The 22,329-nt window shown below is 45.1% G+C and overlaps 13 non-coding genes across 13 annotated transcripts; all 13 read left to right on the top strand.

Annotated features, from left to right (window-relative positions):
• Positions 1-538: 538 nt before the first annotated feature.
• LOC141218024 (U2 spliceosomal RNA) lies at positions 539-729 on the top strand. Its single transcript, XR_012286789.1, has one exon. It is a non-coding gene; the product is annotated as a U2 spliceosomal RNA (small nuclear RNA).
• Positions 730-6,902: 6,173 nt separating this feature from the next.
• LOC141218371 (U2 spliceosomal RNA) lies at positions 6,903-7,092 on the top strand. The gene has a single exon (XR_012287119.1). It is a non-coding gene; the product is annotated as a U2 spliceosomal RNA (small nuclear RNA).
• Positions 7,093-8,213: 1,121 nt separating this feature from the next.
• On the top strand, positions 8,214-8,404 carry LOC141218022 (U2 spliceosomal RNA). The gene has a single exon (XR_012286787.1). It is a non-coding gene; the product is annotated as a U2 spliceosomal RNA (small nuclear RNA).
• A 1,120-nt stretch (positions 8,405-9,524) lies between these two features.
• Positions 9,525-9,715, top strand: LOC141218156 (U2 spliceosomal RNA). The gene has a single exon (XR_012286915.1). It is a non-coding gene; the product is annotated as a U2 spliceosomal RNA (small nuclear RNA).
• Positions 9,716-10,834: 1,119 nt separating this feature from the next.
• On the top strand, positions 10,835-11,025 carry LOC141218021 (U2 spliceosomal RNA). Its single transcript, XR_012286786.1, has one exon. It is a non-coding gene; the product is annotated as a U2 spliceosomal RNA (small nuclear RNA).
• A 1,124-nt stretch (positions 11,026-12,149) lies between these two features.
• LOC141218828 (U2 spliceosomal RNA) lies at positions 12,150-12,340 on the top strand. Its single transcript, XR_012287516.1, has one exon. It is a non-coding gene; the product is annotated as a U2 spliceosomal RNA (small nuclear RNA).
• Positions 12,341-13,463: 1,123 nt separating this feature from the next.
• Positions 13,464-13,654, top strand: LOC141218020 (U2 spliceosomal RNA). Its single transcript, XR_012286785.1, has one exon. It is a non-coding gene; the product is annotated as a U2 spliceosomal RNA (small nuclear RNA).
• A 1,121-nt stretch (positions 13,655-14,775) lies between these two features.
• On the top strand, positions 14,776-14,966 carry LOC141218190 (U2 spliceosomal RNA). Its single transcript, XR_012286947.1, has one exon. It is a non-coding gene; the product is annotated as a U2 spliceosomal RNA (small nuclear RNA).
• Positions 14,967-16,089: 1,123 nt separating this feature from the next.
• LOC141218082 (U2 spliceosomal RNA) lies at positions 16,090-16,280 on the top strand. Its single transcript, XR_012286845.1, has one exon. It is a non-coding gene; the product is annotated as a U2 spliceosomal RNA (small nuclear RNA).
• Positions 16,281-17,399: 1,119 nt separating this feature from the next.
• Positions 17,400-17,590, top strand: LOC141218019 (U2 spliceosomal RNA). The gene has a single exon (XR_012286784.1). It is a non-coding gene; the product is annotated as a U2 spliceosomal RNA (small nuclear RNA).
• A 1,125-nt stretch (positions 17,591-18,715) lies between these two features.
• On the top strand, positions 18,716-18,906 carry LOC141218081 (U2 spliceosomal RNA). Its single transcript, XR_012286844.1, has one exon. It is a non-coding gene; the product is annotated as a U2 spliceosomal RNA (small nuclear RNA).
• Positions 18,907-20,026: 1,120 nt separating this feature from the next.
• Positions 20,027-20,217, top strand: LOC141218018 (U2 spliceosomal RNA). Its single transcript, XR_012286783.1, has one exon. It is a non-coding gene; the product is annotated as a U2 spliceosomal RNA (small nuclear RNA).
• A 1,120-nt stretch (positions 20,218-21,337) lies between these two features.
• On the top strand, positions 21,338-21,528 carry LOC141218016 (U2 spliceosomal RNA). The gene has a single exon (XR_012286781.1). It is a non-coding gene; the product is annotated as a U2 spliceosomal RNA (small nuclear RNA).
• The last annotated feature ends 801 nt before the right edge of the window (positions 21,529-22,329 follow it).

The raw sequence follows: 22,329 nt of genomic DNA, 5'->3' as shown, positions 1-22,329 counted from the left end.
TCTGTGGCATTCTTTTAAACTGTTGCTTATGGCGGTCTCTGTGAGCTTCTCAGTGACATTCAGCCATCCAGGTATCCCGCCTGCAGTAGACGGAATGTGGCAATGGAACGCTGGCTGCGCGTGTCATAATAGGCTCTGAGCCTTTATATACCTGCGCACAGCAGCAGCCACCTTCAGTCTGCTGCTGGACAGCCAGCAGCAGCAGCAGCAGGAGAGGTAATTAATCAGCAACCCTCCTGCTAAGGGTAGACAGCTGCTCGTTCCACCCCCCCCCCCCCGCCTTAATTGGTTCTCCTCCCTTCCAACGGTGTTGAGGCGGGTGGGAACAGCCGGGGGTTGAGGGTACTGTGCTAAAAGAGGTGGAGTTATGCAGATCTAAAACGCGTGGATTGCAGCAGCAGCAAGCCGAAAAGTGCAGGCATGTGAGGGATCTAGAGGTTGACAGCATGTCTTCTTAACGGGAGTCCAGGTGGCCATCTCCACAAATGGACTTTTCAGAATCCTTGGGTGGCACCGTAGTCGGAAACCAATTCTGGTTATCGCTTCTCGGCCTTTTGGCTAAGATCAAGTGTAGTATCTGTTCTTATCAGTTTAATATCTGATACGTCCCCTATCTGGGGACCATATATTAAATGGATTTTTAGAACAGGGAGATGGAAAAAGAGCTTGCTCTGTCCACTCCACGCATTGACCTGGTATTGCAGTATCTCCAGGACCGGTGCACCCCTTCTTTAATGCAGTTTCTAAAATCAGAAAGAATTGAATTCAATGCTTTTTGTTCATTTTGCTTGTTTGTCGGATTTTGGGATGGACTCTTTGGCTTTGCTTTTCTTCTCCTCATTGGATTTTTCATGTTAAAAGTTGCAGAAGCCAGATGACAAGCTCATTTTGGTTCAACTTCAGCAACTGTGCATTGCATTGCCATGTAATGTAATGTAATGCAATGCTATCTATCTAGCTCTCCCTCTATACTTCCTTTTGGATAAACAGACATATTAGGCAAGCATTTTGGAGCTTTCACCTAAATAACTACAGGTGGTGAGATAAGCTGCACAATATAATTGACCTTTCAGTATATTGTTGCACACACACCATCTATTTAGCAAATGCCCTTGTTATCAACAGCAGCCTTTTAAACTCACCTGAGCTAACAGGTATGTGAGCTGGTTACTCTGCTGCACTTAAAATTTCTTTTTTGGTTTGCTACAATGCCTTTTCTGAAACGTTGTCTCCCTCTGCTGGAACACTGACTTCTTTCATTTAATGCCTGCAGACTATAAAAGAGAAACCAACCCAAAAAGTTTGGTTGATTAGTCTGTGGCATTCTTTTAAACTGTTGCTTATGGCGGTCTCTGTGAGCTTCTCAGTGACATTCAGCCATCCAGGTATCCCGCCTGCAGTAGACGGAATGTGGCAATGGAATGCTGGCTGCGCGTGTCATAATAGGCTCTGAGCCTTTATATACCTGCGCACAGCAGCAGCCACCTTCAGTCTGCTGCTGGACAGCCAGCAGCAGCAGCAGCAGGAGAGGTAATTAATCAGCAACCCTCCTGCTAAGGGTAGACAGCTGCTCGTTCCACCCCCCCCCCGCCTTAATTGGTTCTCCTCCCTTCCAACGGTGTTGAGGCGGGTGGGAACAGCCGGGGGTTGAGGGTACTGTGCTAAAAGAGGTGGAGTTATGCAGATCTAAAACGCGTGGATTGCAGCAGCAGCAAGCCGAAAAGTGCAGGCATGTGAGGGATCTAGAGGTTGACAGCATGTCTTCTTAACGGGAGTCCAGGTGGCCATCTCCACAAATGGACTTTTCAGAATCCTTGGGTGGCACCGTAGTCGGAAACCAATTCTGGTTATCGCTTCTCGGCCTTTTGGCATGATCTATCAGGTTTACCTGTGTGGTCTTGCCTGTGAGGTGCTCTTGGTACCCTTTCTCTCGGCCTGGGGGGATCGTTCCTCTTCGGAGGGACTTAACCCCCCTGCTGCTATTGGGAGGAAGGATTAGTCCGGGAGCAACGGGAAGGGATCCCATGAAGGCTTGCGCCTTTCAGAGAGAAGAGTCGGTACGTTCCTGAGAGAAGGATGCCGGCAACGCTCACATATTCATCGGGTGATGCCCGGATGCGGAACACCGTGAGGATTGAAGTTGGAGCAGGATCGAGGACGGAGAAGAACTTGGACTACATCTGCCATAGGATTCTGCTTGGAGTTCTGGAGTTTCGGCGGGAAGACATATTCTGCTTCCAGGACAATGAGTACAAGGGGACTTACACCATCACCTTCAAGAGCCAGGGATGCTGTCACCAACTCGTACAAAAGGTAAATGAGAAAAACTACTTAGATGAATTGGATGGACTAACCTTTTGTCTCTTGTATGCCTATGACGAGATCCCTATCGTGGTGCATTTCCCGAACCCCTTTGTGGAAGCTGCAGACATCTCGACCTACCTTATCCGTTATTGTGATGATCTGAGATACCTGGGCACTGTGAAGAACGCGGTAGGCTTCTGGTGCGGCAAGAGGAGGTACATGGCCCGTCTAAAGAGGGACCCAAGCGGAGTGGGAGGAATGCTACACCCTCCCTCAACATTTGTGATCGGTAAGAGCAGAGGCTACTTATTTTACCCTGGAATGCCGGTATGTTGCAGGAACTGTGGACAAATGGGTCATACCCAAACGTCCTGCACGGGCAGGAAAGTAGACCGCTGCAATAATTGCAGCTGTTACGGACATTTAATGAAGGACTGTCCCGCTGGGAGGAAATGCAATCTTTGTGGTGAGGCGGGGCACATGTTCCGAGGATGCCCCAACAGGACCAGGACCTACGCAGAAGCTGCATCTTCTGCAGCTGAGCCGACGCGCCCGCCGGTCTTCACTGGCGGGCCGGCGTCGGAGGGCGGTTCGAAGGGCGAGAAGGCTGGGATGGAGCAGGGAGCCGGAGGCCCCTCTGGGGCGGCCCCTGCATCGAAGTCCCTTAACGATGGGCGGACCTCGCATGGACCGGAGCGGAGGGGTCCTCCTTCTGGGAGGGTATCCTCCGTGTCGATGGTTCCCGATACCGATCCTGTTGGGCAGGAGGGTGGTGCCCCTGTGCGGTTCGCTACAGGGGACCACGCAGCGATGGCCTCAGGATCTTCCAGGGCGATTAGCCAGCCAGATGAGGGGGCTTTGCTTCTAGGTGGCGAACATCAGGGAATCTGTGTTGGTGATCTTATCCTGATGGACCAGTCTCTCCCCCTGGAGGAGGTGGAGGAAGAGGAGGACTGCACCAGTGACCTGGTGGAGTCTGCCCCGAAAAAGAGACGGAATGTCGAAGCCCCAGCGTCTCCTGGAATGTGGCTGGGAACCGTGACCTACGAGGGGGCAACCGCCAGCTCACAGAATATCGAGTCGTTTGGGTCCTCTAGCCCGGATGTTCTGGAGCAATTTGACATACAGGGCTTTGAGTCAGGTGTCCTCATGGAAGATCCACCACCCTGACCTATGAATGCCCACATTAAGACTTGTCTCACTGAATGTGAGGTCATTAAAGAGCCCAGTTCGTAGGGCTGCTCTATTTAAGTACTTAGAAACCACTGACTTTGACATATGTTTATTACAGGAATGCGGGATACAACATGCACTAAATTATAATGACATCAAGACAGATTGGAGACTGGGGCCCTCCATCTGGTCTGGCTCCAATGACAACAAGTCAGCGGGGGTGGGCTTCCTCTGTCGTGGGAGAAATATTACTATAAATACTGTCACAGAAATAGTACCAGGCAGAGTGGTTTTAGTGCATTTTAAATTTAATGGTTTTACCCTACGTGTAATGAATGTTTATGCTTCCCCTGATAAGCAAGAGAGAATTAATTTATTTGGGATATTGCCATTGTACTGTACTGGGTCATCTCCCCTGATCGTAGGGGGTGATTTTAATTGTCTTTGTGCTAGTGAACAACGAGCGGGGGGTGACCCTTTACGCAAATTGGATAAGTCATGTCATCTATTGAAAGATTTTATAACTGATTTTAAATTATGCGATGCGTGGAGGTCACTTCTGCCGACGGACCCTGGTTATACGTGGTCCGGAAGAGGGGTGTCTTCCAGGATCGATTTTATTTTCCTATCAGATGATTTTAACCCTGTAAAATGTGTTTTAACATCAAATATATTTTCTGACCATAAGGGCTTGGAGGTGCACCTAGAATACCGGGATGAACAGAGGGTCAACAGGGGCCTCTGGCGTCTAAGTACTTACCTGCTGGAGGACCCTCTGATTCGACAAGACTTTGGTAAAGCCTATCAAGCCTGGCGGCGACAAAAACCTTCTGATGCCCCTATGGTAACCTGGTGGGAAAATTTGAAAAAAAAAGTCAGAATGTTTTTTATAAAAGCAGGGAGACGTAAAGCTAGAGAGAAAAAAAGATATTTTAGTGATCTTAACACCAAACTGCAAACACTTTTTAAATTCAAAGAGCTAGGGGTGGAGGTGGGAGATGATATTGCTAGCCTAAAAACTGAAATCCAGAACTGCATAGACACAAAGGGGAAAGAGATTATTTTTAACTCTAGAGTGCAGCACTTGGAGGAGGGGGAGAAGTGCTCTCGCTTCTTCTTCAAAAAAGTCATGGATAAAAGAGAAGTGATCACAAATCTAGAGGGTGAAACATCTATGCAGGGAATGTTGAATGCTACTTTTAACTTTTATAAGCATCTTTTTAGTAAAAAGTGTATAGATGAGTCCTTTTTATCTGATGCTCTTAATGATCTCGATTTTAAGTTAAATTTTACAGACCAGGAGTTTTTAGAACGCGATATTATTTTAGAGGAATTATTTTATGTTTTTAAAAGTTTCTCTAAGGGTAAAGCACCTGGGTGTGACGGACTACCTGTAGAATTTTACCTTACTTTTTGGGACATTTTAAAAGAGGACCTTTTTATGCTTTTTAAAGAAGTTTTTATTTCTGAACAGTTGCCATTTTCGTGGAGGAGAGGAGTGGTGTCTTTGATATATAAAAAAGGTGACCGCAGTACTCTAGCGAATTGGAGACCCATAACTCTCCTAAATGTTGATTACAAGGTACTTGCTAAGGTGGTTGCTGACCGGCTCAGGAGTGTCATTGCCAAACTGATCCGGCCTGAGCAGGTATGTAGTGTACCAGGCAGAAGTATTTCAGAGGTTTTAAACGTATTAAGGGATGTAATTTGGTATTCCAGAGACCGGGGTCAAAATGTAGCTCTTTTAGCCCTAGATTTTGAAAAAGCTTTCGATAGAGTCTCTCATAGATTTCTTTTTAGAGTTTTAAAAAGAATGGGTATCCCTAATATGCTTTTAAATTGTATTAAGATTTTATATAAAAATTGTTTTAGTCAAATTTCTCTTAATGGCTTTTTAACAGATGGAGTTCCCCTTGAGTCCGGAGTGAAGCAGGGATGCCCCTTGTCGCCCATCCTGTTCATCTGCGCCATGGAGCCCCTGCTGAGCGCAATAAGAAAAGACAAAGTGATTAGAGGGGTTCCTGTTCCTGGCGGAGGTGGCAGTGATGTGAGAGTCTTTGGCTACATGGATGACGTGACGGTTGTGTGCGTGGACCCTGCTTCCCTCCGGAGGGCGGTGTTGCGCATTGATTTTTTTTCCCAGGCATCCGGTTTTAAACTTAATTTAAATAGATCTGAATGTCTGACTTTGGGATCCTGGGACACCGCCCAACTCCCGCAGCTCACTATAAAACGAGACAATGTAAAAATTCTTGGAGTTGTTTTTAACGAGGAGAATGTGGGAACTCAAAGCTGGGAGAATGTCATAGAAAAAATGTCAAAGAAAATATCATTTTGGGGTTTGAGGTCCCTAACAATGGAGGGGAAAATTTTAATTATAAAATCAGTGTTGTTACCCCTCATACTGTATATAGCTATGGTGTACCCCCCCTCTGATGTTTTAATTAAAAAAATGACTAGGATGATCTTTATGTTTTTATGGAACTCCAAAATGGAAAAATTAAGGCGAGAAAAATGAGGAAGAATAAAATGAACGGCGGAAGGGATGTCCCCGACTTACATATTTATTTGTATTTAAATTATTTCTGCTTTTGTTTCAAACATTTTAATGGTAATAGTGCGCTAAGTTATTTTTTAAAATATACTTGTGGGATGATTTTTAAAAGATGGTTTAAGTTGTCGTTGAATTCCCCTGTTTTACTATGCCCCCCCAAACACCAAGCAATCTTAGAAAAGACTGTTCGATTTTATAGCCTTGGTGATTTTAATATGGACATTTTTAAAGACCGCAAGAAGCTTTTATCTTTTCTGAGGAGGAATGAAGATGTGACCCCCATAGTAAATTTCTCAGAAGAGAGGTCGAAGCAAGTTTGGAAGAATGTCTTCGGGAAATTCTTAGCAAATGGACATAAGGATATCGCATGGATGGTGGTCCACCAGTGCCTCCCCACCAGAGAGTTTCAACACAGGAGAGGCCTGGTGGCCAGAGCAAAATGCCCCAGAGACTCATGTGTTTATGACGAAACCACCTTGCACCTTATGTGGAATTGCCCATTTGCACAGGAACTTTGGCACAAAGTTGGGATTCTTTTAAAATGGACTTGCGGTTTAAGAGATTTTAACCATGAATATGTTTTATATGGCCTTTTTAAATGTCCGACCCCTCAACAGTATTGTATATGTTGGTGTATGATTAACTGTTTTAAAGACGCCCTTTGGAAGGCACGCAATATTTTACTTTTTAAACGTGATGCTATTTCTGTGAAGGATTGTCTTAAAATCGCTTTTAGCCAGATGTATATTTATTACTTGAGGGATGTCAAATGTATTGGGAGGAGGGATGCTAATCGTATATGGGGTTTTTATGGGTGGAATTCTGTGTTTTAATAATGTACTGTTTGTGTTGTTGTTTTTGATTGTAAACCATCTTTTACGCACATAATAAAATATGTTGAAACCTGATCTGTTCTTATCAGTTTAATATCTGATACGTCCCCTATCTGGGGACCATATATTAAATGGATTTTTAGAACAGGGAGATGGAAAAAGAGCTTGCTCTGTCCACTCCACGCATTGACCTGGTATTGCAGTATCTCCAGGACCGGTGCACCCCTTCTTTAATGCAGTTTCTAAAATCAGAAAGAATTGAATTCAATGCTTTTTGTTCATTTTGCTTGTTTGTCGGATTTTGGGATGGACTCTTTGGCTTTGCTTTTCTTCTCCTCATTGGATTTTTCATGTTAAAAGTTGCAGAAGCCAGATGACAAGCTCATTTTGGTTCAACTTCAGCAACTGTGCATTGCATTGCCATGTAATGTAATGTAATGCAATGCTATCTATCTAGCTCTCCCTCTATACTTCCTTTTGGATAAACAGACATATTAGGCAAGCATTTTGGAGCTTTCACCTAAATAACTACAGGTGGTGAGACAAGCTGCACAATATAATTGACCTTTCAGTATATTGTTGCACACACACCATCTATTTAGCAAATGCCCTTGTTATCAACAGCAGCCTTTTAAACTCACCTGAGCTAACAGGTATGAGAGCTGGTTACTCTGCTGCGCTTAAAATTTCTTTTTTGGTTTGCTACAATGCCTTTTCTGAAACGTTGTCTCCCTCTGCTGGAACACTGACTTCTTTCATTTAATGCCTGCAGACTATAAAAGAGAAACCAACCCAAAAAGTTTGGTTGATTAGTCTGTGGCATTCTTTTAAACTGTTGCTTATGGCGGTCTCTGTGAGCTTCTCAGTGACATTCAGCCATCCAGGTATCCCGCCTGCAGTAGACGGAATGTGGCAATGGAACGCTGGCTGCGCGTGTCATAATAGGCTCTGAGCCTTTATATACCTGCGCACAGCAGCAGCCACCTTCAGTCTGCTGCTGGACAGCCAGCAGCAGCAGCAGCAGGAGAGGTAATTAATCAGCAACCCTCCTGCTAAGGGTAGACAGCTGCTCGTTCCACCCCACCCCCCGCCTTAATTGGTTCTCCTCCCTTCCAACGGTGTTGAGGCGGGTGGGAACAGCCGGGGGTTGAGGGTACTGTGCTAAAAGAGGTGGAGTTATGCAGATCTAAAACGCGTGGATTGCAGCAGCAGCAAGCCGAAAAGTGCAGGCATGTGAGGGATCTAGAGGTTGACAGCATGTCTTCTTAACGGGAGTCCAGGTGGCCATCTCCACAAATGGACTTTTCAGAATCCTTGGGTGGCACCGTAGTCGGAAACCAATTCTGGTTATCGCTTCTCGGCCTTTTGGCTAAGATCAAGTGTAGTATCTGTTCTTATCAGTTTAATATCTGATACGTCCCCTATCTGGGGACCATATATTAAATGGATTTTTAGAACAGGGAGATGGAAAAAGAGCTTGCTCTGTCCACTCCACGCATTGACCTGGTATTGCAGTATCTCCAGGACCGGTGCACCCCTTCTTTAATGCAGTTTCTAAAATCAGAAAGAATTGAATTCAATGCTTTTTGTTCATTTTGCTTGTTTGTCGGATTTTGGGATGGACTCTTTGGCTTTGCTTTTCTTCTCCTCATTGGATTTTTCATGTTAAAAGTTGCAGAAGCCAGATGACAAGCTCATTTTGGTTCAACTTCAGCAACTGTGCATTGCATTGCCATGTAATGTAATGTAATGCAATGCTATCTATCTAGCTCTCCCTCTATACTTCCTTTTGGATAAACAGACATATTAGGCAAGCATTTTGGAGCTTTCACCTAAATAACTACAGGTGGTGAGATAAGCTGCACAATATAATTGACCTTTCAGTATATTGTTGCACACACACCATCTATTTAGCAAATGCCCTTGTTATCAACAGCAGCCTTTTAAACTCACCTGAGCTAACAGGTATGTGAGCTGGTTACTCTGCTGCGCTTAAAATTTCTTTTTTGGTTTGCTACAATGCCATTTCTGAAACGTTGTCTCCCTCTGCTGGAACACTGACTTCTTTCATTTAATGCCTGCAGACTATAAAAGAGAAACCAACCCAAAAAGTTTGGTTGATTAGTCTGTGGCATTCTTTTAAACTGTTGCTTATGGCGGTCTCTGTGAGCTTCTCAGTGACATTCAGCCATCCAGGTATCCCGCCTGCAGTAGACGGAATGTGGCAATGGAACGCTGGCTGCGCGTGTCATAATAGGCTCTGAGCCTTTATATACCTGCGCACAGCAGCAGCCACCTTCAGTCTGCTGCTGGACAGCCAGCAGCAGCAGCAGCAGGAGAGGTAATTAATCAGCAACCCTCCTGCTAAGGGTAGACAGCTGCTCGTTCCACCCCCCCCCCACCTTAATTGGTTCTCCTCCCTTCCAACGGTGTTGAGGCGGGTGGGAACAGCCGGGGGTTGAGGGTACTGTGCTAAAAGAGGTGGAGTTATGCAGATCTAAAACGCGTGGATTGCAGCAGCAGCAAGCCGAAAAGTGCAGGCATGTGAGGGATCTAGAGGTTGACAGCATGTCTTCTTAACGGGAGTCCAGGTGGCCATCTCCACAAATGGACTTTTCAGAATCCTTGGGTGGCACCGTAGTCGGAAACCAATTCTGGTTATCGCTTCTCGGCCTTTTGGCTAAGATCAAGTGTAGTATCTGTTCTTATCAGTTTAATATCTGATACGTCCCTTATCTGGGGACCATATATTAAATGGATTTTTAGAACAGGGAGATGGAAAAAGAGCTTGCTCTGTCCACTCCACGCATTGACCTGGTATTGCAGTATCTCCAGGACCGGTGCACCCCTTCTTTAATGCAGTTTCTAAAATCAGAAAGAATTGAATTCAATGCTTTTTGTTCATTTTGCTTGTTTGTCGTATTTTGGGATGGACTCTTTGGCTTTGCTTTTCTTCTCCTCATTGGATTTTTCATGTTAAAAGTTGCAGAAGCCAGATGACAAGCTCATTTTGGTTCAACTTCAGCAACTGTGCATTGCATTGCCATGTAATGTAATGTAATGCAATGCTATCTATCTAGCTCTCCCTCTATACTTCCTTTTGGATAAACAGACATATTAGGCAAGCATTTTGGAGCTTTCACCTAAATAACTACAGGTGGTGAGATAAGCTGCACAATATAATTGACCTTTCAGTATATTGTTGCACACACACCATCTATTTAGCAAATGCCCTTGTTATCAACAGCAGCCTTTTAAACTCACCTGAGCTAACAGGTATGTGAGCTGGTTACTCTGCTGCGCTTAAAATTTCTTTTTTGGTTTGCTACAATGCCTTTTCTGAAACGTTGTCTCCCTCTGCTGGAACACTGACTTCTTTCATTTAATGCCTGCAGACTATAAAAGAGAAACCAACCCAAAAAGTTTGGTTGATTAGTCTGTGGCATTCTTTTAAACTGTTGCTTATGGCGGTCTCTGTGAGCTTCTCAGTGACATTCAGCCATCCAGGTATCCCGCCTGCAGTAGACGGAATGTGGCAATGGAACGCTGGCTGCGCGTGTCATAATAGGCTCTGAGCCTTTATATACCTGCGCACAGCAGCAGCCACCTTCAGTCTGCTGCTGGACAGCCAGCAGCAGCAGCAGGAGAGGTAATTAATCAGCAACCCTCCTGCTAAGGGTAGACAGCTGCTCGTTCCACCCCCCCCCCCCGCCTTAATTGGTTCTCCTCCCTTCCAACGGTGTTGAGGCGGGTGGGAACAGCCGGGGGTTGAGGGTACTGTGCTAAAAGAGGTGGAGTTATGCAGATCTAAAACGCGTGGATTGCAGCAGCAGCAAGCCGAAAAGTGCAGGCATGTGAGGGATCTAGAGGTTGACAGCATGTCTTCTTAACGGGAGTCCAGGTGGCCATCTCCACAAATGGACTTTTCAGAATCCTTGGGTGGCACCGTAGTCGGAAACCAATTCTGGTTATCGCTTCTCGGCCTTTTGGCTAAGATCAAGTGTAGTATCTGTTCTTATCAGTTTAATATCTGATACGTCCCCTATCTGGGGACCATATATTAAATGGATTTTTAGAACAGGGAGATGGAAAAAGAGCTTGCTCTGTCCACTCCACGCATTGACCTGGTATTGCAGTATCTCCAGGACCGGTGCACCCCTTCTTTAATGCAGTTTCTAACATCAGAAAGAATTGAATTCAATGCTTTTTGTTCATTTTGCTTGTTTGTCGGATTTTGGGATGGACTCTTTGGCTTTGCTTTTCTTCTCCTCATTGGATTTTTCATGTTAAAAGTTGCAGAAGCCAGATGACAAGCTCATTTTGGTTCAACTTCAGCAACTGTGCATTGCATTGCCATGTAATGTAATGTAATGCAATGCTATCTATCTAGCTCTCCCTCTATACTTCCTTTTGGATAAACAGACATATTAGGCAAGCATTTTGGAGCTTTCACCTAAATAACTACAGGTGGTGAGATAAGCTGCACAATATAATTGACCTTTCAGTATATTGTTGCACACACACCATCTATTTAGTAAATGCCCTTGTTATCAACAGCAGCCTTTTAAACTCACCTGAGCTAACAGGTATGTGAGCTGGTTACTCTGCTGCGCTTAAAATTTCTTTTTTGGTTTGCTACAATGCCTTTTCTGAAACGTTGTCTCCCTCTGCTGGAACACTGACTTCTTTCATTTAATGCCTGCAGACTATAAAAGAGAAACCAACCCAAAAAGTTTGGTTGATTAGTCTGTGGCATTCTTTTAAACTGTTGCTTATGGCGGTCTCTGTGAGCTTCTCAGTGACATTCAGCCATCCAGGTATCCCGCCTGCAGTAGACGGAATGTGGCAATGGAACGCTGGCTGCGCGTGTCATAATAGGCTCTGAGCCTTTATATACCTGCGCACAGCAGCAGCCACCTTCAGTCTGCTGCTGGACAGCCAGCAGCAGCAGCAGCAGGAGAGGTAATTAATCAGCAACCCTCCTGCTAAGGGTAGACAGCTGCTCGTTCCACCCCCCCCCCCCCCGCCTTAATTGGTTCTCCTCCCTTCCAACGGTGTTGAGGCGGATGGGAACAGCCGGGGGTTGAGGGTACTGTGCTAAAAGAGGTGGAGTTATGCAGATCTAAAACGCGTGGATTGCAGCAGCAGCAAGCCGAAAAGTGCAGGCATGTGAGGGATCTAGAGGTTGACAGCATGTCTTCTTAACGGGAGTCCAGGTGGCCATCTCCACAAATGGACTTTTCAGAATCCTTGGGTGGCACCGTAGTCGGAAACCAATTCTGGTTATCGCTTCTCGGCCTTTTGGCTAAGATCAAGTGTAGTATCTGTTCTTATCAGTTTAATATCTGATACGTCCCCTATCAGGGGACCATATATTAAATGGATTTTTAGAACAGGGAGATGGAAAAAGAGCTTGCTCTGTCCACTCCACGCATTGACCTGGTATTGCAGTATCTCCAGGACCGGTGCACCCCTTCTTTAATGCAGTTTCTAAAATCAGAAAGAATTGAATTCAATGCTTTTTGTTCATTTTGCTTGTTTGTCGGATTTTGGGATGGACTCTTTGGCTTTGCTTTTCTTCTCCTCATTGGATTTTTCATGTTAAAAGTTGCAGAAGCCAGATGACAAGCTCATTTTGGTTCAACTTCAGCAACTGTGCATTGCATTGCCATGTAATGTAATGTAATGCAATGCTATCTATCTAGCTCTCCCTCTATACTTCCTTTTGGATAAACAGACATATTAGGCAAGCATTTTGGAGCTTTCACCTAAATAACTACAGGTGGTGAGATAAGCTGCACAATATAATTGACCTTTCAGTATATTGTTGCACACACACCATCTATTTAGCAAATGCCCTTGTTATCAACAGCAGCCTTTTAAACTCACCTGAGCTAACAGGTATGTGAGCTGGTTACTCTGCTGCGCTTAAAATTTCTTTTTTGGTTTGCTACAATGCCTTTTCTGAAACGTTGTCTCCCTCTGCTGGAACACTGACTTCTTTCATTTAATGCCTGCAGACTATAAAAGAGAAACCAACCCAAAAAGTTTGGTTGATTAGTCTGTGGCATTCTTTTAAACTGTTGCTTATGGCGGTCTCTGTGAGCTTCTCAGTGACATTCAGCCATCCAGGTATCCCGCCTGCAGTAGACGGAATGTGGCAATGGAACGCTGGCTGCGCGTGTCATAATAGGCTCTGAGCCTTTATATACCTGCGCACAGCAGCAGCCACCTTCAGTCTGCTGCTGGACAGCCAGCAGCAGCAGCAGCAGGAGAGGAAATTAATCAGCAACCCTCCTGCTAAGGGTAGACAGCTGCTCGTTCCACCCCCCCCCCCCCGCCTTAATTGGTTCTCCTCCCTTCCAACGGTGTTGAGGCGGGTGGGAACAGCCGGGGGTTGAGGGTACTGTGCTAAAAGAGGTGGAGTTATGCAGATCTAAAACGCGTGGATTGCAGCAGCAGCAAGCCGAAAAGTGCAGGCATGTGAGGGATCTAGAGGTTGACAGCATGTCTTCTTAACGGGAGTCCAGGTGGCCATCTCCACAAATGGACTTTTCAGAATCCTTGGGTGGCACCGTAGTCGGAAACCAATTCTGGTTATCGCTTCTCGGCCTTTTGGCTAAGATCAAGTGTAGTATCTGTTCTTATCAGTTTAATATCTGATACGTCCCCTATCTGGGGACCATATATTAAATGGATTTTTAGAACAGGGAGATGGAAAAAGAGCTTGCTCTGTCCACTCCACGCATTGACCTGGTATTGCAGTATCTCCAGGACCGGTGCACCCCTTCTTTAATGCAGTTTCTAAAATCAGAAAGAATTGAATTCAATGCTTTTTGTTCATTTTGCTTGTTTGTCGGATTTTGGAATGGACTCTTTGGCTTTGCTTTTCTTCTCCTCATTGGATTTTTCATGTTAAAAGTTGCAGAAGCCAGATGACAAGCTCATTTTGGTTCAACTTCAGCAACTGTGCATTGCATTGCCATGTAATGTAATGTAATGCAATGCTATCTATCTAGCTCTCCCTCTATACTTCCTTTTGGATAAACAGACATATTAGGCAAGCATTTTGGAGCTTTCACCTAAATAACTACAGGTGGTGAGATAAGCTGCACAATATAATTGACCTTTCAGTATATTGTTGCACACACACCATCTATTTAGCAAATGCCCTTGTTATCAACAGCAGCCTTTTAAACTCACCTGAGCTAACAGGTATGTGAGCTGGTTACTCTGCTGCGCTTAAAATTTCTTTTTTGGTTTGCTACAATGCCTTTTCTGAAACGTTGTCTCCCTCTGCTGGAACACTGACTTCTTTCATTTAATCCCTGCAGACTATAAAAGAGAAACCAACCCAAAAAGTTTGGTTGATTAGTCTGTGGCATTCTTTTAAACTGTTGCTTATGGCGGTCTCTGTGAGCTTCTCAGTGACATTCAGCCATCCAGGTATCCCGCCTGCAGTAGACGGAATGTGGCAATGGAACGCTGGCTGCGCGTGTCATAATAGGCTCTGAGCCTTTATATACCTGCGCACAGCAGCAGCCACCTTCAGTCTGCTGCTGGACAGCCAGCAGCAGCAGCAGCAGGAGAGGTAATTAATCAGCAACCCTCCTGCTAAGGGTAGACAGCTGCTCTTTCCACCCCCCCCCCCGCCTTAATTGGTTCTCCTCCCTTCCAACGGTGTTGAGGCGGGTGGGAACAGCCGGGGGTTGAGGGTACTGTGCTAAAAGAGGTGGAGTTATGCAGATCTAAAACGCGTGGATTGCAGCAGCAGCAAGCCGAAAAGTGCAGGCATGTGAGGGATCTAGAGGTTGACAGCATGTCTTCTTAACGGGAGTCCAGGTGGCCATCTCCACAAATGGACTTTTCAGAATCCTTGGGTGGCACCGTAGTCGGAAACCAATTCTGGTTATCGCTTCTCGGCCTTTTGGCTAAGATCAAGTGTAGTATCTGTTCTTATCAGTTTAATATCTGATACGTCCCCTATCTGGGGACCATATATTAAATGGATTTTTAGAACAGGGAGATGGAAAAAGAGCTTGCTCTGTCCACTCCACACATTGACCTGGTATTGCAGTATCTCCAGGACCGGTGCACCCCTTCTTTAATGCAGTTTCTAAAATCAGAAAGAATTGAATTCAATGCTTTTTGTTCATTTTGCTTGTTTGTCGGATTTTGGGATGGACTCTTTGGCTTTGCTTTTCTTCTCCTCATTGGATTTTTCATGTTAAAAGTTGCAGAAGCCAGATGACAAGCTCATTTTGGTTCAACTTCAGCAACTGTGCATTGCATTGCCATGTAATGTAATGTAATGCAATGCTATCTATCTAGCTCTCCCTCTATACTTCCTTTTGGATAAACAGACATATTAGGCAAGCATTTTGGAGCTTTCACCTAAATAACTACAGGTGGTGAGATAAGCTGCACAATATAATTGACCTTTCAGTATATTGTTGCACACACCCCATCTATTTAGCAAATGCCCTTGTTATCAACAGCAGCCTTTTAAACTCACCTGAGCTAACAGGTATGTGAGCTGGTTACTCTGCTGCGCTTAAAATTTCTTTTTTGGTTTGCTACAATGCCTTTTCTGAAACGTTGTCTCCCTCTGCTGGAACACTGACTTCTTTCATTTAATGCCTGCAGACTATAAAAGAGAAACCAACCCAAAAAGTTTGGTTGATTAGTCTGTGGCATTCTTTTAAACTGTTGCTTATGGCGGTCTCTGTGAGCTTCTCAGTGACATTCAGCCATCCAGGTATCCCGCCTGCAGTAGACGGAATGTGGCAATGGAACGCTGGCTGCGCGTGTCATAATAGGCTCTGAGCCTTTATATACCTGTGCACAGCAGCAGCCACCTTCAGTCTGCTGCTGGACAGCCAGCAGCAGCAGCAGCAGGAGAGGTAATTAATCAGCAACCCTCCTGCTAAGGGTAGACAGCTGCTCGTTCCACCCCCCCCCCCCCGCCTTAATTGGTTCTCCTCCCTTCCAACGGTGTTGAGGCGGGTGGGAACAGCCGGGGGTTGAGGGTACTGTGCTAAAAGAGGTGGAGTTATGCAGATCTAAAACGCGTGGATTGCAGCAGCAGCAAGCCGAAAAGTGCAGGCATGTGAGGGATCTAGAGGTTGACAGCATGTCTTCTTAACGGGAGTCCAGGTGGCCATCTCCACAAATGGACTTTTCAGAATCCTTGGGTGGCACCGTAGTCGGAAACCAATTCTGGTTATCTCTTCTCGGCCTTTTGGCTAAGATCAAGTGTAGTATCTGTTCTTATCAGTTTAATATCTGATACGTCCCCTATCTGGGGACCATATATTAAATGGATTTTTAGAACAGGGAGATGGAAAAAGAGCTTGCTCTGTCCACTCCACGCATTGACCTGGTATTGCAGTATCTCCAGGACCGGTGCACCCCTTCTTTAATGCAGTTTCTAAAATCAGAAAGAATTGAATTCAATGCTTTTTGTTCATTTTGCTTGTTTGTCGGATTTTGGGATGGACTCTTTGGCTTTGCTTTTCTTCTCCTCATTGGATTTTTCATGTTAAAAGTTGCAGAAGCCAGATGACAAGCTCATTTTGGTTCAACTTCAGCAACTGTGCATTGCATTGCCATGTAATGTAATGTAATGCAATGCTATCTATCTAGCTCTCCCTCTATACTTCCTTTTGGATAAACAGACATATTAGGCAAGCATTTTGGAGCTTTCACCTAAATAACTACAGGTGGTGAGATAAGCTGCACAATATAATTGACCTTTCAGTATATTGTTGCACACACACCATCTATTTAGCAAATGCCCTTGTTATCAACAGCAGCCTTTTAAACTCACCTGAGCTAACAGGTATGTGAGCTGGTTACTCTGCTGCGCTTAAAATTTCTTTTTTGGTTTGCTACAATGCCTTTTCTGAAACGTTGTCTCCCTCTGCTGGAACACTGACTTCTTTCATTTAATGCCTGCAGACTATAAAAGAGAAACCAACCCAAAAAGTTTGGTTGATTAGTCTGTGGCATTCTTTTAAACTGTTGCTTATGGCGGTCTCTGTGAGCTTCTCAGTGACATTCAGCCATCCAGGTATCCCGCCTGCAGTAGACGGAATGTGGCAATGGAACGCTGGCTGCGCGTGTCATAATAGGCTCTGAGCCTTTATATACCTGCGCACAGCAGCAGCCACCTTCAGTCTGCTGCTGGACAGCCAGCAGCAGCAGCAGCAGGAGAGGTAATTAATCAGCAACCCTCCTGCTAAGGGTAGACAGCTGCTCGTTCCACCCCCCCCCGCCTTAATTGGTTCTCCTCCCTTCCAACGGTGTTGAGGCGGGTGGGAACAGCCGGGGGTTGAGGGTACTGTGCTAAAAGAGGTGGAGTTATGCAGATCTAAAACGCGTGGATTGCAGCAGCAGCAAGCCGAAAAGTGCAGGCATGTGAGGGATCTAGAGGTTGACAGCATGTCTTCTTAACGGGAGTCCAGGTGGCCATCTCCACAAATGGACTTTTCAGAATCCTTGGGTGGCACCGTAGTCGGAAACCAATTCTGGTTATCGCTTCTCGGCCTTTTGGCTAAGATCAAGTGTAGTATCTGTTCTTATCAGTTTAATATCTGATACGTCCCCTATCTGGGGACCATATATTAAATGGATTTTTAGAACAGGGAGATGGAAAAAGAGCTTGCTCTGTCCACTCCACGCATTGACCTGGTATTGCAGTATCTCCAGGACCGGTGCACCCCTTCTTTAATGCAGTTTCTAAAATCAGAAAGAATTGAATTCAATGCTTTTTGTTCATTTTGCTTGTTTGTCGGATTTTGGGATGGACTCTTTGGCTTTGCTTTTCTTCTCCTCATTGGATTTTTCATGTTGAAAGTTGCAGAAGCCAGATGACAAGCTCATTTTGGTTCAACTTCAGCAACTGTGCATTGCATTGCCATGTAATGTAATGTAATGCAATGCTATCTATCTAGCTCTCCCTCTATACTTCCTTTTGGATAAACAGACATATTAGGCAAGCATTTTGGAGCTTTCACCTAAATAACTACAGGTGGTGAGATAAGCTGCACAATATAATTGACCTTTCAGTATATTGTTGCACACACACCATCTATTTAGCAAATGCCCTTGTTATCAACAGCAGCCTTTTAAACTCACCTGAGCTAACAGGTATGTGAGCTGGTTACTCTGCTGCGCTTAAAATTTCTTTTTTGGTTTGCTACAATGCCTTTTCTGAAACGTTGTCTCCCTCTGCTGGAACACTGACTTCTTTCATTTAATGCCTGCAGACTATAAAAGAGAAACCAACCCAAAAAGTTTGGTTGATTAGTCTGTGGCATTCTTTTAAACTGTTGCTTATGGCGGTCTCTGTGAGCTTCTCAGTGACATTCAGCCATCCAGGTATCCCGCCTGCAGTAGACGGAATGTGGCAATGGAACGCTGGCTGCGCGTGTCATAATAGGCTCTGAGCCTTTATATACCTGCGCACAGCAGCAGCCACCTTCAGTCTGCTGCTGGACAGCCAGCAGCAGCAGCAGCAGGAGAGGTAATTAATCAGCAACCCTCCTGCTAAGGGTAGACAGCTGCTCGTTCCACCCCCCCCCCCCCCCGCCTTAATTGGTTCTCCTCCCTTCCAACGGTGTTGAGGCGGGTGGGAACAGCCGGGGGTTGAGGGTACTGTGCTAAAAGAGGTGGAGTTATGCAGATCTAAAACGCGTGGATTGCAGCAGCAGCAAGCCGAAAAGTGCAGGCATGTGAGGGATCTAGAGGTTGACAGCATGTCTTCTTAACGGGAGTCCAGGTGGCCATCTCCACAAATGGACTTTTCAGAATCCTTGGGTGGCACCGTAGTCGGAAACCAATTCTGGTTATCTCTTCTCGGCCTTTTGGCTAAGATCAAGTGTAGTATCTGTTCTTATCAGTTTAATATCTGATACGTCCCCTATCTGGGGACCATATATTAAATGGATTTTTAGAACAGGGAGATGGAAAAAGAGCTTGCTCTGTCCACTCCACGCATTGACCTGGTATTGCAGTATCTCCAGGACCGGTGCACCCCTTCTTTAATGCAGTTTCTAAAATCAGAAAGAATTGAATTCAATGCTTTTTGTTCATTTTGCTTGTTTGTCGGATTTTGGGATGGACTCTTTGGCTTTGCTTTTCTTCTCCTCATTGGATTTTTCATGTTAAAAGTTGCAGAAGCCAGATGACAAGCTCATTTTGGTTCAACTTCAGCAACTGTGCATTGCATTGCCATGTAATGTAATGTAATGCAATGCTATCTATCTAGCTCTCCCTCTATACTTCCTTTTGGATAAACAGACATATTAGGCAAGCATTTTGGAGCTTTCACCTAAATAACTACAGGTGGTGAGATAAGCTGCACAATATAATTGACCTTTCAGTATATTGTTGCACACACACCATCTATTTAGCAAATGCCCTTGTTATCAACAGCAGCCTTTTAAACTCACCTGAGCTAACAGGTATGTGAGCTGGTTACTCTGCTGCGCTTAAAATTTCTTTTTTGGTTTGCTACAATGCCTTTTCTGAAACGTTGTCTCCCTCTGCTGGAACACTGACTTCTTTCATTTAATGCCTGCAGACTATAAAAGAGAAACCAACCCAAAAAGTTTGGTTGATTAGTCTGTGGCATTCTTTTAAACTGTTGCTTATGGCGGTCTCTGTGAGCTTCTCAGTGACATTCAGCCATCCAGGTATCCCGCCTGCAGTAGACGGAATGTGGCAATGGAACGCTGGCTGCGCGTGTCATAATAGGCTCTGAGCCTTTATATACCTGCGCACAGCAGCAGCCACCTTCAGTCTGCTGCTGGACAGCCAGCAGCAGCAGCAGCAGGAGAGGTAATTAATCAGCAACCCTCCTGCTAAGGGTAGACAGCTGCTCGTTCCACCCCCCCCCCGCCTTAATTGGTTCTCCTCCCTTCCAACGGTGTTGAGGCGGGTGGGAACAGCCGGGGGTTGAGGGTACTGTGCTAAAAGAGGTGGAGTTATGCAGATCTAAAACGCGTGGATTGCAGCAGCAGCAAGCCGAAAAGTGCAGGCATGTGAGGGATCTAGAGGTTGACAGCATGTCTTCTTAACGGGAGTCCAGGTGGCCATCTCCACAAATGGACTTTTCAGAATCCTTGGGTGGCACCGTAGTCGGAAACCAATTCTGGTTATCGCTTCTCGGCCTTTTGGCTAAGATCAAGTGTAGTATCTGTTCTTATCAGTTTAATATCTGATACGTCCCCTATCTGGGGACCATATATTAAATGGATTTTTAGAACAGGGAGATGGAAAAAGAGCTTGCTCTGTCCACTCCACGCATTGACCTGGTATTGCAGTATCTCCAGGACCGGTGCACCCCTTCTTTAATGCAGTTTCTAAAATCAGAAAGAATTGAATTCAATGCTTTTTGTTCATTTTGCTTGTTTGTCGGATTTTGGGATGGACTCTTTGGCTTTGCTTTTCTTCTCCTCATTGGATTTTTCATGTTGAAAGTTGCAGAAGCCAGATGACAAGCTCATTTTGGTTCAACTTCAGCAACTGTGCATTGCATTGCCATGTAATGTAATGTAATGCAATGCTATCTATCTAGCTCTCCCTCTATACTTCCTTTTGGATAAACAGACATATTAGGCAAGCATTTTGGAGCTTTCACCTAAATAACTACAGGTGGTGAGATAAGCTGCACAATATAATTGACCTTTCAGTATATTGTTGCACACACACCATCTATTTAGCAAATGCCCTTGTTATCAACAGCAGCCTTTTAAACTCACCTGAGCTAACAGGTATGTGAGCTGGTTACTCTGCTGCGCTTAAAATTTCTTTTTTGGTTTGCTACAATGCCTTTTCTGAAACGCTGTCTCCCTCTGCTGGAACACTGACTTCTTTCATTTAATGCCTGCAGACTATAAAAGAGAAACCAACCCAAAAAGTTTGGTTGATTAGTCTGTGGCATTCTTTTAAACTGTTGCTTATGGCGGTCTCTGTGAGCTTCTCAGTGACATTCAGCCATCCAGGTATCCCGCCTGCAGTAGACGGAATGTGGCAATGGAACGCTGGCTGCGCGTGTCGTAATAGGCTCTGAGCCTTTATATACCTGCGCACAGCAGCAGCCACCTTCAGTCTGCTGCTGGACAGCCAGCAGCAGCAGCAGCAGGAGAGGTAATTAATCAGCAACCCTCCTGCTAAGGGTAGACAGCTGCTCGTTCCACCCCCCCCCCGCCTTAATTGGTTCTCCTCCCTTCCAACGGTGTTGAGGCGGGTGGGAACAGCCGGGGGTTGAGGGTACTGTGCTAAAAGAGGTGGAGTTATGCAGATCTAAAACGCGTGGATTGCAGCAGCAGCAAGCCGAAAAGTGCAGGCATGTGAGGGATCTAGAGGTTGACAGCATGTCTTCTTAACGGGAGTCCAGGTGGCCATCTCCACAAATGGACTTTTCAGAATCCTTGGGTGGCACCGTAGTCGGAAACCAATTCTGGTTATCGCTTCTCGGCCTTTTGGCTAAGATCAAGTGTAGTATCTGTTCTTATCAGTTTAATATCTGATACGTCCCCTATCTGGGGACCATATATTAAATGGATTTTTAGAACAGGGAGATGGAAAAAGAGCTTGCTCTGTCCACTCCACGCATTGACCTGGTATTGCAGTATCTCCAGGACCGGTGCACCCCTTCTTTAATGCAGTTTCTAAAATCAGAAAGAATTGAATTCAATGCTTTTTGTTCATTTTGCTTGTTTGTCGGATTTTGGGATGGACTCTTTGGCTTTGCTTTTCTTCTCCTCATTGGATTTTTCATGTTAAAAGTTGCAGAAGCCAGATGACAAGCTCATTTTGGTTCAACTTCAGCAACTGTGCATTGCATTGCCATGTAATGTAATGTAATGCAATGCTATCTATCTAGCTCTCCCTCTATACTTCCTTTTGGATAAACAGACATATTAGGCAAGCATTTTGGAGCTTTCACCTAAATAACTACAGGTGGTGAGATAAGCTGCACAATATAATTGACCTTTCAGTATATTGTTGCACACACACCATCTATTTAGCAAATGCCCTTGTTATCAACAGCAGCCTTTTAAACTCACCTGAGCTAACAGGTATGTGAGCTGGTTACTCTGCTGCGCTTAAAATTTCTTTTTTGGTTTGCTACAATGCCTTTTCTGAAACGTTGTCTCCCTCTGCTGGAACACTGACTTCTTTCATTTAATGCCTGCAGACTATAAAAGAGAAACCAACCCAAAAAGTTTGGTTGATTAGTCTGTGGCATTCTTTTAAACTGTTGCTTATGGCGGTCTCTGTGAGCTTCTCAGTGACATTCAGCCATCCAGGTATCCCGCCTGCAGTAGACGGAATGTGGCAATGGAACGCTGGCTGTGCGTGTCATAATAGGCTCTGAGCCTTTATATACCTGCGCACAGCAGCAGCCACCTTCAGTCTGCTGCTGGACAGCCAGCAGCAGCAGCAGCAGGAGAG

Source organism: Phyllobates terribilis, unplaced genomic scaffold, assembly GCF_046119375.1.
Source record: "Phyllobates terribilis strain yellow unplaced genomic scaffold, ASM4611937v1 Scaffold_249__1_contigs__length_2872098, whole genome shotgun sequence".
NCBI lineage: Eukaryota > Metazoa > Chordata > Amphibia > Anura > Dendrobatidae > Phyllobates > Phyllobates terribilis.
Note: the sequence above shows the minus strand (reverse complement) of the source record. Positions and strands in the feature narration are given on the sequence as shown.